The sequence below is a fragment of the Bombina bombina genome, chromosome 6 (genome assembly GCF_027579735.1).
Source record: "Bombina bombina isolate aBomBom1 chromosome 6, aBomBom1.pri, whole genome shotgun sequence".
Classification (NCBI taxonomy): Eukaryota; Metazoa; Chordata; class Amphibia; order Anura; family Bombinatoridae; genus Bombina; species Bombina bombina.
The window spans coordinates 58,164,703-58,177,202 of record NC_069504.1 but is presented as its reverse complement, the minus strand read 5'-3'; the positions used below and the strand labels follow the sequence as shown (position 1 = coordinate 58,177,202).

General features: G+C 41.6%; 1 protein-coding gene across 1 annotated transcript in view; it reads right to left on the bottom strand.

Moving 5' to 3' along the window:
- Positions 1-12,500, bottom strand: part of RBM17 (RNA binding motif protein 17) — a 103,288-nt gene that overhangs the window by 46,467 nt on the left and 44,321 nt on the right. The window lies entirely within an intron of this gene.

Here is a 12,500-nt window from a genome sequence, read left to right as displayed (position 1 = left end):
TAAGTACTAACCCACCCAGCTACTTTATGATGCCTTCGGGGAGAACACTTTAATATGTGTGAGCCACTGCCCGACTGTGTATTATGTGTCTAAATCTATGTGTCTGTTTGTAAGTGTGTATATGTAAGGTGTTTAGAGATAGATAGAATATATATATATATATGTGTGTGTATACATGTGTGCCTATATGTCTGTGTGTACCAATGTGTGTGTGTGGTTTTGTATGTATGTATGTATCTATGTGTGTGTTTGCATATATGCGTGCCTGTCTATGTGTGTTTCTGTGCGTATGCACAGCACTTTTTCTAAAAAGAATTCCTTTCATGTTCGGAAAGACATACATGTGTAATTGCACTTTCATCAATAGAGGAAATAAAATGTTCACATTAAAAAAAAAACAACATCCACCTATAAAATGTACTCCTCCTTTCATCAACGTTAAAGTGGTAGTAAACTTTCCCATTTGTATAAACAGATCCGAATGTTAGTGATATTTTAGATGGAGTTTAAATTCAACAGTTGTATTGAAGATGCGCTATAACTTATGGTACTTTTTAATGTAGTGACAAAATTCTTATACCCCACGCTTTTTTGGTGAGCTAACTTTGCTCCAATCAGCGATTTAGCTACAAAATTAAATTGTCTGAGTGCCGTATGGCTAGAGACCTGGTTGGAGAACAGTTCAAACCGGTCACTAACAAAACAAAACAAAAAAATTTTGGGTTGCTAGAGCGCAGGGTAATTGAATTTCAGCAGTACATTAAAAAGTAAGTTAAAGCGCATCTTCATTACAACTGATACATTTGTCTCCTTCTAAAAACAAAATGTATGCTTACCTGATAAATTTCTATCTTTCCGGGCATAGAGAGTCCACGACGTCATTCCAATTACTAGTGGGATATTCAACTCCTGGCCAGCAGGAGGAGGCAAAGACCACCCCAACAAAGCTGTTAAGTGTAACTTCCCTTACCCATAATCCCCAGTCATTCAGCCAAAGGAAAATGGAAAAAGAATTAACACAAGGGAATAGAGGTGCCTGAGGTTTACTAAAAAAAAAAACTGCCGAATTATAATTTAAAAAGAAGACGGGGTTGTGGACTCTCCATGGCCGGAAAGAAAGAAATTTATCAGGTAAGCATAAATTTTGTTTTCTTTCCTATGGCATGGAGAGTCCACGACATCATTCTAATTACTAGTGGGAAGCAATACTCAAGCTAGAGGACACGGAATGAACAGGGAGGGAGAACAAGGCAGGAGGACCTAAACAGAAAGCACCCCCGCTTAAGAACCTTTCTACCAAAAGATGCCTTAGCCGTGGCAAAAGTATAAAATTTGCAAAAAATATGCAGAGAGGACCATGTTGCCGCCTTGCAAATCTGTTCCACATAAGCTTCATTTTGAAAGCCCAAGATGAGGAAACAGCCCTAGTGGAATGAGCCATAATTCTCTCAAAACGAATCACTTCTTAACCAGAGGGAAAAAGAAGAAGAAGTGGCCTTCTGACCCTTACACTTTCCAGAGAAAACAACAAACAGGGCAGAAGATTGCCAAAAATCTATCTTTAGTAGCTTGTAGGTAAAATTTTAGAGCATGCACAACATCCAAGTTATGCAAAAGACGTTCCTTATGAGGAGGAGGATTAGGAACAACAATTTCCTGATTAATGGTTTGATCCGACACTACCTTAGGGAGAAACCCCAATTTAGTACGAAGGACCGCCTTATCTGCATGAAAAATAAGGTACTGGGAATCACACTGCAGAGCTAAAAGCTCAGAAACTCTGCGATCGGAAGAAAGAACAAGGAGAAACAGAACCTTCCAAGATAACTTGATATCAACAACATGCATCGGCTGCAAAACTTTAAGAACTAGGTTAAGACTCCAAGGAGGAGCAACAGGTTTAAAACACAGGCCTGTATCTGACCAGGGCCTGAACAAAAGCTTGAACAGCTGGAAAATCTGCCAGACGTTTATGCAAAAGAATAGATAGTGCAGAAATCTCCTTCAGAGTACTGACTGACAAACCTTTCTCCAGGCCATCCTGAAGAAAAGATGAAATGCAGAGAATCCCTGAGATTCGCACCAAAAAAGATATTTACGCCATACCTTAGGGTAAATCCTGCGAGAAACAGGTTTACGAGTCTGAAGCATAGATCAATGACCGCTTCAGAAAAACCACATCTAGACAGAACTAGGTGTTCAATCTCCAAGCAGTCAGCTTCAGAGACTCCAGGATTGGATGGAGGAATGGACCCTGAAGTAGGAGGTACTTCCTCAGAGGTAACCTCCAAGGTGGAAGGGAAGACATCTTCACCAAATCACTGAACCAGATACTGCAAGGCCATGCAGGAGCTATTAGAATTACAGATATCTTCTCCTGCTTGATACGAGCAATGGCTCGAAGGAGGAGAGCAAACGGGGGGGGGGGGGGACAGTAATGCCAGACTGAAGTTCCAAGGCATCGCTAGAGCGTCAGAGCAGTCTGTGGCTCTCTTGATCTTGAACCGTACTTTGGAAGCTTGGCGTTTAGACGTGATGCCATGAAATTCAACTCCGGAACCCCCCACCTGAGAGTTATCATTTGAAAACCTCTGGGTGGAGAGCCCACTCCCCGGAATGAAAAGTCTGCCTGCTCAGAAAAACCACCTCCCAGTTGTCCACCCCTGGGATGCACCTCACTGACAAGGCCCACACTAGGACGAAACGTACGTCTGGGGTTTTGACGTTTTACTCGTTCAGAGAGGGATTGCCTGGTATTTCGGGGCTGAACTGCACTGTTAAGTCAGGATCAGACCGATATGCTACAGGAAAGTTCTTCCCTGTGAAAGGCACATGTTGAGCAAAAAGAGGCTGCTTCTTGGGTGGTAACTAGCCATAGAACAAGCTATTATGCTATTATTCATTCCCTGGTTGAGCGCTTCTCTCTTTTTATTTATGTAAAATGGATGTCTGTCAAAAGAACTGAAATAAGGGGGCAGTTTGCAGAGGCTTAGATACAAGGTAATCACAGAGGTAAAAAGTGTATTTATATAACTGTTGATTGTGCAAAATTAGGGAATGGGTAATAAAGGTATTATCTATCTTTTTAAACAATACAAATTCTGGTGTAGACTGTCCCTTTAATACATGACACTATAATTAAGGAGCATGCATTAGTAATAAGTTGCCACCAGATGGCAACAAATACTAGTAAAAGCAGTAAAATTGTAGGATATATGATTTATTATAATAAACAATCCCATAATAATAAACTCATCCCTCATATCCTAGAGGCAGTATTATCAGTACACATAAAAACATAAATTATGCTTACCTGATCATTTCATTTCCATCTGTGGGAGGAAAGTCCACGGCTTCATTCATTACTTGTTGGTATTAAGAAAATGGCCACAAGGAGGAGACAAAGACACCCCAGCCAAAGGCTTAAATACCTCCCCCACTCCCCTCATCCCCCAGTCATTCTGCCAAGGGAGCCGTAATCCTAATAAAGAAGCATGCATTAGCCAGCGTCATATTATGCAAGCGCCATAACCGAGTGCTGTGTCAGGAGTGTAATATGGGACTTGCAGGTTCAGCGGGGAAAACCTGTCAGTGTATTGGCGCTTATTACGATTGCCTAAAATCGCACTGACAGTGGGTGGTAGTCTCCTTTCATCTAGCTGGAGAAGCCGCCGCAGCATCAGAAAATGGTGCACATCGATGTTATAAAAATATAAGCATAACACAGTAAGCGGTAGCCTTCTCTACTGAAGCTGGAGGTGCCCCTGCTGTAAATGAGGATCATACCAGCTAAAGGAGCTAGAGTGTAGATGCTCCATTATAAAGGTCCACACAAATTAATAACTGTGGACCTTTATAACTGTAAACAAAACTATGAGGGTAGTTGAGTTATGTCAGAGGGAAACGCCCAATAATGAGTGAACCGGAGCCTGTTAAAAGGAGATGCCGGTAGATCCAAGCTGCTCAAATAACTGATATCCCCAACCGGGGTTATAACTAAGGTTTCCAGACCCATCTAAGAGTGCAATGGAGGTGCCAGTTGGTCACCCTTCAAAGTCCTCCCTTTCCCTGATGACAGTAAAAGTTATATCTGCCAAGGGAAGGGTTTAAATAAGGATATTAACGGACTTACCCTCCAGGATCTTCTGCTGTGGAGCAGACACAGCACTTCCCAGTCTGTCAGCCTCAATCGACTGCTGGCAGGGACATAGAGAAAAGAAAAAGCAGAGTAACCAACCCTGTTTTTTTATATAGGGGTAGCATAAATGTTAGAAGTAAAGCAAAGGCTACCTCGCCGCCTTCTAACTGCTAAAAGCCACCATTACTCTTACTCAAGAGATTGACGTGGACACAGCTAGACCCCAATCCTTGCTTGCAGGGAAAAGTACCCATAAAAGGATTAAATTCTTTAGACTTCACACATCCTCCATTGATAAAGCAAAGAGAATGACTGGGGATTATGGGTAAGGGAAGTTATTCTCAACAGCTTTGCTGAAGTGCTCTTTGCCTCCTCCTGCTGGCCAGGAGTTGAATATCCCACTAGTAATTGGAATGACGTCATGGACTCTCCATGCCATAGGAAAGAAATATCACTTAACATTCCAGGTCTGTTTATAGAAAGGGGAAAGTTTACCATCAATTTAAGTTGATTCTGAAGAGCTTGTGAATTCAGATGACTGTACACAGTATTCTCACTGGAAAGTTATGCTTACTCACCACCCTGTATTAAATAGTATATTGTTAAAGGGACAGTCAACACAAAAATTGTTATTGTTTTTAAAAAAAAAAAAAATCGATAATGCCTTTACTAACCATTCCTCAGTTTTGCACAAAAAAACATGGTTATATTAATATACTTTATAACCTTTAAAGCCTCTAAATTTCTGTCTGTTTCTAAGTCACTAAAGACAGCCCCTTAATCACTTTTTGTATTAGCTTTTCACAACAGGGGAGTGCAAGTTCATTTGAGCCATATAGATAACATTGTGCTGACGCCCGTGGATTCCAACACAGCACTAATTGGCTTAAATGCAAGTCATGTGATCAGGGCGCTGTCAGAAGATGCTTAGATACAAGATAATCACAGAGATAAAAAGAGTATTAATATAACCATGTTTTTTGTGCAAAACTGGGGAATGGATAATAAAGGGATTATCTATCTTTTTAAACAATAAAAATGTTTGAGATGACTGTCCCTTTAAGGTCAATTATATCTGGATTTTAATATTCTTAATTTTGTATGCGCCTCTTAAAGGGACACTGAACCCAAATTTTTTCTTTTGCGATTCAGAGCGAGCATGCAATTTTAAGCAACTTTCTAATGTACTCCTATTAGCAAATGTTCTTCATTCTCTTGGTATCTTTATTTGAAAAGCAAGAATGTACGTTTAGATGCCGGCCCATTTTTGGTGAACAACCTGGGTTGTTCTTGCTAATTAGTAGATAAATTCATCCACCAATAAACAAATGCTGTCCACGGTTCTGGACTTTCCTTTTCAAATAAAGATAGCAAAAGAACAAAGAAAATTTGATAATAGGAGTAAATTAGAAAGTTGCTTAAAGTTGCATGCTCGCTCTGAATCGCAAAAGAAAAAATTTGGGTTCAGTATCCCTTTAAGGCTTATAAAATATTGACCAACGCAGATTGGTGCCTGTTAGCAGGTTTTTTGCGCTTATCACCCAAAGCACACTAGGAGAGAGAACTAATTGATACAGCTTTAGATACTTTGTTTAAATTTAAACATCTTTTATTACACATTTTTTCAAGTAAAAAAAAAACTGAATTTATGCTTACCTGATAAATTACTTTCTCCAACGGTGTGTCCGGTCCACGGCGTCATCCTTACTTGTGGGATATTCTCTTCCCCAACAGGAAATGGCAAAGAGTCCCAGCAAAGCTGGTCACATGATCCCTCCTAGGCTCCGCCCACCCCAGTCATTCGACCGACGGACAGGAGGAAATATATATAGGAGAAATCATATGATACCGTGGTGACTGTAGTTAGAGAAAATAATTCATCAGACCTGATTAAAAAAACCAGGGCGGGCCGTGGACCGGACACACCGTTGGAGAAAGTAATTTATCAGGTAAGCATAAATTCTGTTTTCTCCAACATTGGTGTGTCCGGTCCACGGCGTCATCCTTACTTGTGGGAACCAATACCAAAGCTTTAGGACACGGATGAAGGGAGGGAGCAAATCAGGTCACCTAAACGGAAGGCACCACAGCTTGCAAAACCTTTCTCCCAAAAATAGCCTCCGAAGAAGCAAAAGTATCAAATTTGTAAAATTTGGCAAAAGTGTGCAGTGAAGACCAAGTCGCTGCCTTACATATCTGGTCAACAGAAGCCTCGTTCTTGAAGGCCCATGTGGAAGCCACAGCCCTAGTGGAGTGAGCTGTGATTCGTTCAGGAGGCTGCAGTCCGGCAGTCTCATAAGCCAAACGGATAATGTTTTTAAGCCAAAAGGAAAGAGAGGTAGAAGTCGCTTTTTGACCTCTCCTTTTACCAGAATAAACAACAAACAAGGATGATGTTTGTCTGAAATCTTTAGTAGCCTCTAAATAGAATTTTAGAGCACGGACAACGTCCAAATTGTGTAACAAACGCTCCTTCTTTGAAACTGGATTCGGACACAAAGAAGGTACAACTATCTCCTGGTTAATATTTTTGTTAGAAACAACTTTAGGAAGAAAACCAGGTTTAGTACGCAAAACCACCTTATCTGCATGGAACACCAGATAAGGAGGAGAACACTGCAGAGCAGATAACTCTGAAACTCTTCTAGCAGAAGAGATTGCAACCAAAAACAAAACTTTCCAAGATAGTAACTTAATATCTACGGAATGTAAGGGTTCAAACGGAACCCCTTGAAGAACTGAAAGAACTAGATTTAAACTCCAGGGAGGAGTAAAAGGTCTGTAAACAGGCTTGATCCTAACCAGAGCCTGAACAAATGCTTGAACATCTGGCATAGCTGCCAGTCGTTTGTGTAGTAAGACAGATAAAGCAGAAATCTGTCCCTTTAGAGAACTTGCAGAAAATCCTTTCTCCAAACCTTCTTGTAGAAAGGATAGAATCTTAGGAATCTTTATCTTGTTCCATGGCAATCCTTTGGATTCACACCAACAGATATATTTTTTCCATATTTTATGGTAAATTTTTCTAGTTACAGGCTTTCTAGCCTGAATCAGAGTATCTATTACAGAATCTGAAAACCCACGCTTTGATAAAATCAAGCGTTCAATCTCCAAGCCGTCAGCTGGAGGGAAACCAGATTCGGATGTTCGAATGGACCTTGAACAAGAAGGTCCTGTCTCAAAGGTAGCTTCCATGGTGGAGCCGATGACATATTCACCAGGTCTGCATACCAAGTCCTGCGTGGCCACGCAGGAGCTATCAAGATCACCAAAGCCCTCTCCTGATTGATCCTGGCTACCAGCCTGGGAATGAGAGGAAACGGTGGGAATACATAAGCTAGGTTGAAGGTCCAAGGTGCTACTAGTGCATCTACTAGAGTCGCCTTGGGATCCCTGGATCTGGACCCGTAGCAAGGAACCTTGAAGTTCTGACGAGACGCCATCAGATCCATGTCTGGAATGCCCCATAATTGAGTTATTTGGGCAAAGATTTCCGGATGGAGTTCCCACTCCCCCGGATGGAATGTCTGACGACTCAGAAAATCCGCTTCCCAATTTTCCACTCCTGGGATGTGGATCGCAGACAAGTGGCAGGAGTGATCCTCCGCCCATTGAATTATTTTGGTCACTTCTTCCATCGCCAGGGAACTCCTTGTTCCCCCCTGATGATTGATATATGCAACAGTCGTCATGTTGTCTGATTGAAACCTTATGAATTTGGCCTTTGCTAGTTGAGGCCAAGCTTTGAGAGCATTGAATATCGCTCTCAGTTCCAGAATGTTTATCGGGAGAAGAGATTCTTCCCGAGACCATAGACCCTGAGCTTTCAGGGGTTCCCAGACCGCGCCCCAGCCCACCAGGCTGGCGTCGGTCGTGACAATGACCCACTCTGGTCTGCGGAAGCTCATTCCCTGTGACAGATTGTCCAGGGTCAGCCACCAACGGAGTGAATCTCTGGTCTTTTGATCTACTTGAATCGTCGGAGACAAGTCTGTATAATCCCCATTCCACTGTCTGAGCATGCACAGTTGTAATGGTCTTAGATGAATTCGTGCAAAAGGAACTATGTCCATTGTTGCAACCATCAATCCTATTACTTCCATGCACTGCGCTATGGAAGGACGAAGAACAGAATGAAGTACTTGACAAGAGCTTAGAATTTTTGATTTTCTGACCTCTGTCAGAAAAATCCTCATTTCTAAGGAATCTATTATTGTTCCCAAGAAGGGAACTCTTGTTGACGGGGACAGAGAACTTTTTTCTTTGTTCACCTTCCATCCGTGAGATCTGAGAAAGGCTAGGACGATGTCCGTATGAGCCTTTGCTTTTGACAGAGACGACGCTTGAATCAGGATGTCGTCCAAGTAAGGTACTACTGCAATGCCCCTTGGTCTTAGAACCGCTAGAAGGGACCCTAGTACCTTTGTGAAAATCCTTGGAGCAGTGGCTAATCCGAATGGAAGTGCCACAAACTGGTAATGCTTGTCCAGAAAAGCGAACCTTAGGAACTGATGATGTTCCTTGTGGATAGGAATATGTAGGTACGCATCCTTTAAATCCACGGTAGTCATAAATTGATTTTCCTGGATAGTAGGTAGGATCGTTCGAATAGTTTCCATTTTGAACGATGGTACCCTGAGAAATTTGTTTAGGATCTTGAGATCCAAAATTGGTCTGAATGTTCCCTCTTTTTTGGGAACTATGAACAGGTTGGAATAAAAACCCATCCCTTGTTCTCTTATTGGAACTGGATGAATCACTCCCATCTTTAACAGGTCTTCTACACAATGTAAGAATGCCTGTCTTTTTGTTTGGTTTGAAGATAATTGAGACCTGTGGAACCTTCCCCTTGGGGGTAGTTCCTTGAATTCCAGGAGATAACCTTGAGAAACTATTTCTAGCGCCCAAGGATCCTGAACATCTCTTGCCCAAGCCTGAGCAAAGAGAGAAAGTCTGCCCCCCACTAGATCCGGTCCCGGATCGGGGGCTATCCCTTCATGCTGTTTTTGTAGCAGTGGTAGGCTTCTTGGCCTGCTTAACCTTGTTCCAGCCTTGCATTGGTTTCCAGGCTGGTTTGGGTTGTGAAGTATTACCCTCTTGCTTAGAGGATGTAGAATTAGAGGCTGGTCCGTTTCTGCGAAAGGGACGAAAATTAGGCTTATTTTTAGCCTTAAAAGACCTATCCTGTGGGAGGGCGTGGCCCTTTCCCCCAGTGATGTCTGAAATAATCTCTTTCAAATCAGGTCCAAATAATGTTTTACCCTTGAAAGGAATGTTAAGCAATTTTGTCTTGGAAGACACATCCGCTGACCAAGACTTTAGCCAAAGCGCTCTGCGCGCCACGATAGCAAACCCTGAATTTTTCGCCGCTAATCTAGCTAATTGCAAAGCGGCATCTAAAATAAAAGAGTTAGCCAATTTAAGTGCTTGAACTCTGTCCATAACCTCCTCATACGAAGATTCTTTATTGAGCGACTTTTCTAGTTCCTCGAACCAGAAACACGCTGCCGTAGTGACAGGAACAATGCATGAAATTGGTTGTAGAAGGTAACCTTGCTGAACAAAAATCTTTTTAAGCAAACCCTCTAATTTTTTATCCATAGGATCTTTGAAAGCACAACTATCTTCGATAGGAATAGTAGTGCGTTTGTTTAGAGTAGAAACCGCCCCCTCGACCTTGGGGACTGTCTGCCATAAGTCCTTTCTGGGGTCGACTATAGGAAATAATTTCTTAAATATAGGGGGGGGGGGGACAAAAGGTATGCCGGGCCTTTCCCACTCTTTATTTACTATGTCCGCCACCCGCTTGGGTATAGGAAAAGCGTCGGGGGGCACCGGAACCTCTAGGAACTTGTCCATCTTACATAACTTCTCTGGAATGACCAAATTGTCACAATCATCCAGAGTAGATAATACCTCCTTAAGCAGTGCGCGGAGATGTTCTAATTTAAATTTAAATGTCACAACATCAGGTTCAGCTTGATGAGAAATCTTTCCTGAATCTGAAATTTCTCCCTCAGACAAAACCTCCCTCATGGCCCCTTCAGATTGGTGTGAGGGTATGACAGAACAATTATTATCAGCGTCCTCTTGCTCTTCAGTGTTTAAAACAGAGCAATCGCGCTTTCTCTGATAAGTAGGCATTTTGGATAAAAGATTTGCTATAGAATTATCCATTACAGCCGTTAATTGTTGCATGGTAATAAGTATTGGCGCACTAGATTTACTAGGGGCCTCCTGTGTGGGCATAACTGGTGTAGACACAGTAGAGGATGATGTAGTATCATGTTTACTCCCCTCATTTGAGGAATCATCTTGGGCAATATCATTATCAGTGGCATTACTGTCCTTACTTTGTTTGGACACTATGGCACAATTATCACATAAATTTAAATGGGGAGACACATTGGCTTTCATACATATAGAACATAGCTTATTTGATGGTACAGACATGTTAAACAGGCTTAAACTTGTCAACAAAGCACAAAAAACGTTTTAAAATAAAACCGTTACTGTCACTTTAAATTTCAAACTGAAAACACTTTATTACTGAATATGTGAAAAAGTATGAAGGAATTGTTCAAAATTCACCAAAATTTCACCACAGTGTCTTAAAGCATTAAAAGTATTGCACACCAAATTTCAGAGCTTTAACCCTTAAAATAACGGAACCGGAGCCGTTTTTACATTTAACCCCTATACAGTCCCAGCTATATGCTTTGCTGAGACCCAACCAAGCCCAGAGGGGAATACGATACCAAATGACGCCTTCTAGAAGCTTTTTCAGTGATTCTAGCTCCTCACACATGCATCTGCATGCCTTGCTCTCCAAAAACAACTGCGCATTAGTGGCGCGAAAATGAGGCTCTGTCTATAACTAGAAAAGGCCCCCATCTGAAAAAGGTGTCCAACACAGTGCCTGCCGTTTTTCTAAACAATCCCCAAGATTATAATAACCATTATTAGTTAGAATCTGCATAATATGCCTAGTAAAGCAATCGTTTTAGCCCAGAAAAATGTCTACCAGTTTTTTAAGCCCTTTTTGAAGCCCTTTATTCTTTTATGTTTAACTAAGAAAATGGCTTACCGGTCCCCATGAGGGGAAATGACAGCCTTCCAGCATTACATGGTCTTGTTAGAAATATGGCTAGTCATACCTTAAGCAGAAAGGTCTGCTAACTGTTTCCCCCAACTGAAGTTACTTCATCTCAACAGTCCTGTGTGGAAACAGCAATCGATTTTAGTAACTGTCTGCTAAAATCATCTTCCTCTTACAAACAGAAATCTTCATCCTTTTTCTGTTTCAGAGTAAATAGTACATACCAGCACTATTTTAAAATAACAAACACTTGATAGAAGAATAAAAACTACATTTAAACACCAAAAAAACTCTTAACCATCTCCGTGGAGATGTTGCCTGTGCAACGGCAAAGAGAATGACTGGGGTGGGCGGAGCCTAGGAGGGATCATGTGACCAGCTTTGCTGGGACTCTTTGCCATTTCCTGTTGGGGAAGAGAATATCCCACAAGTAAGGATGACGCCGTGGACCGGACACACCAATGTTGGAGAAAACAAACAAACCATGTTTTTGTAGGATAACAGAAAACATTTGGGTACAATGTGCCTTTAACCCCCTTAACGCCGTTAGGACATTCCATGCGGTCCTAACTGCGCTGGGCTTTAGAGTCGTTAGGATGGCATGGAACGTCATAGATGTTCTGCTGTACTGAAGCAGCTACGGCTTCCTAACTGGGATCGCGGACTAGAGGGCGTGCCTTCCATCATAGGCACTCCCCCAGACCCAATCCCATCAATGAAATCACGCGATCACATGCACGATCACGTGATTTAAATTTTTTACTAAATTTGTTTACTTCAGAACTTTTGTTCAGACTTAAAAATTAGTACCGGCAGGAAGGGGTTAACCCCTTGGATGCTAGAGCAGGTTTAATGTGTTAAAGCCCTTTAAGGGACATACAATTACAATAAGAAAATGCTGTAATGTGTTAGCACAATTTACTATTGCTCTGTTGCTTGTGTAACTATGAGTTTAAACCCTGCAAATGGGGTAAACACATAGTTAAAGTCAGCTGCAGAGGAGCAATAAACTAGTGAAACATTGCTGAACACAACTGGTGAGCGAGAGAGATGTGTATAGCCACCAATCACCAGCTAGCTCCCAATAACGCATTGCTGTTCTTGAGCCTATCTAGGTATAAATAGATTTAATAAGACGTACAATAAAAAGCCTTTTAAAATTGTGATTTATTTGTGGCATGAAAGTTTATTTTGTACTTTTCCGCCCCTTTAAGCTTCCCCTTTAAGACGCGATTATGCTTTTGTGCACATTTATTTGTAATA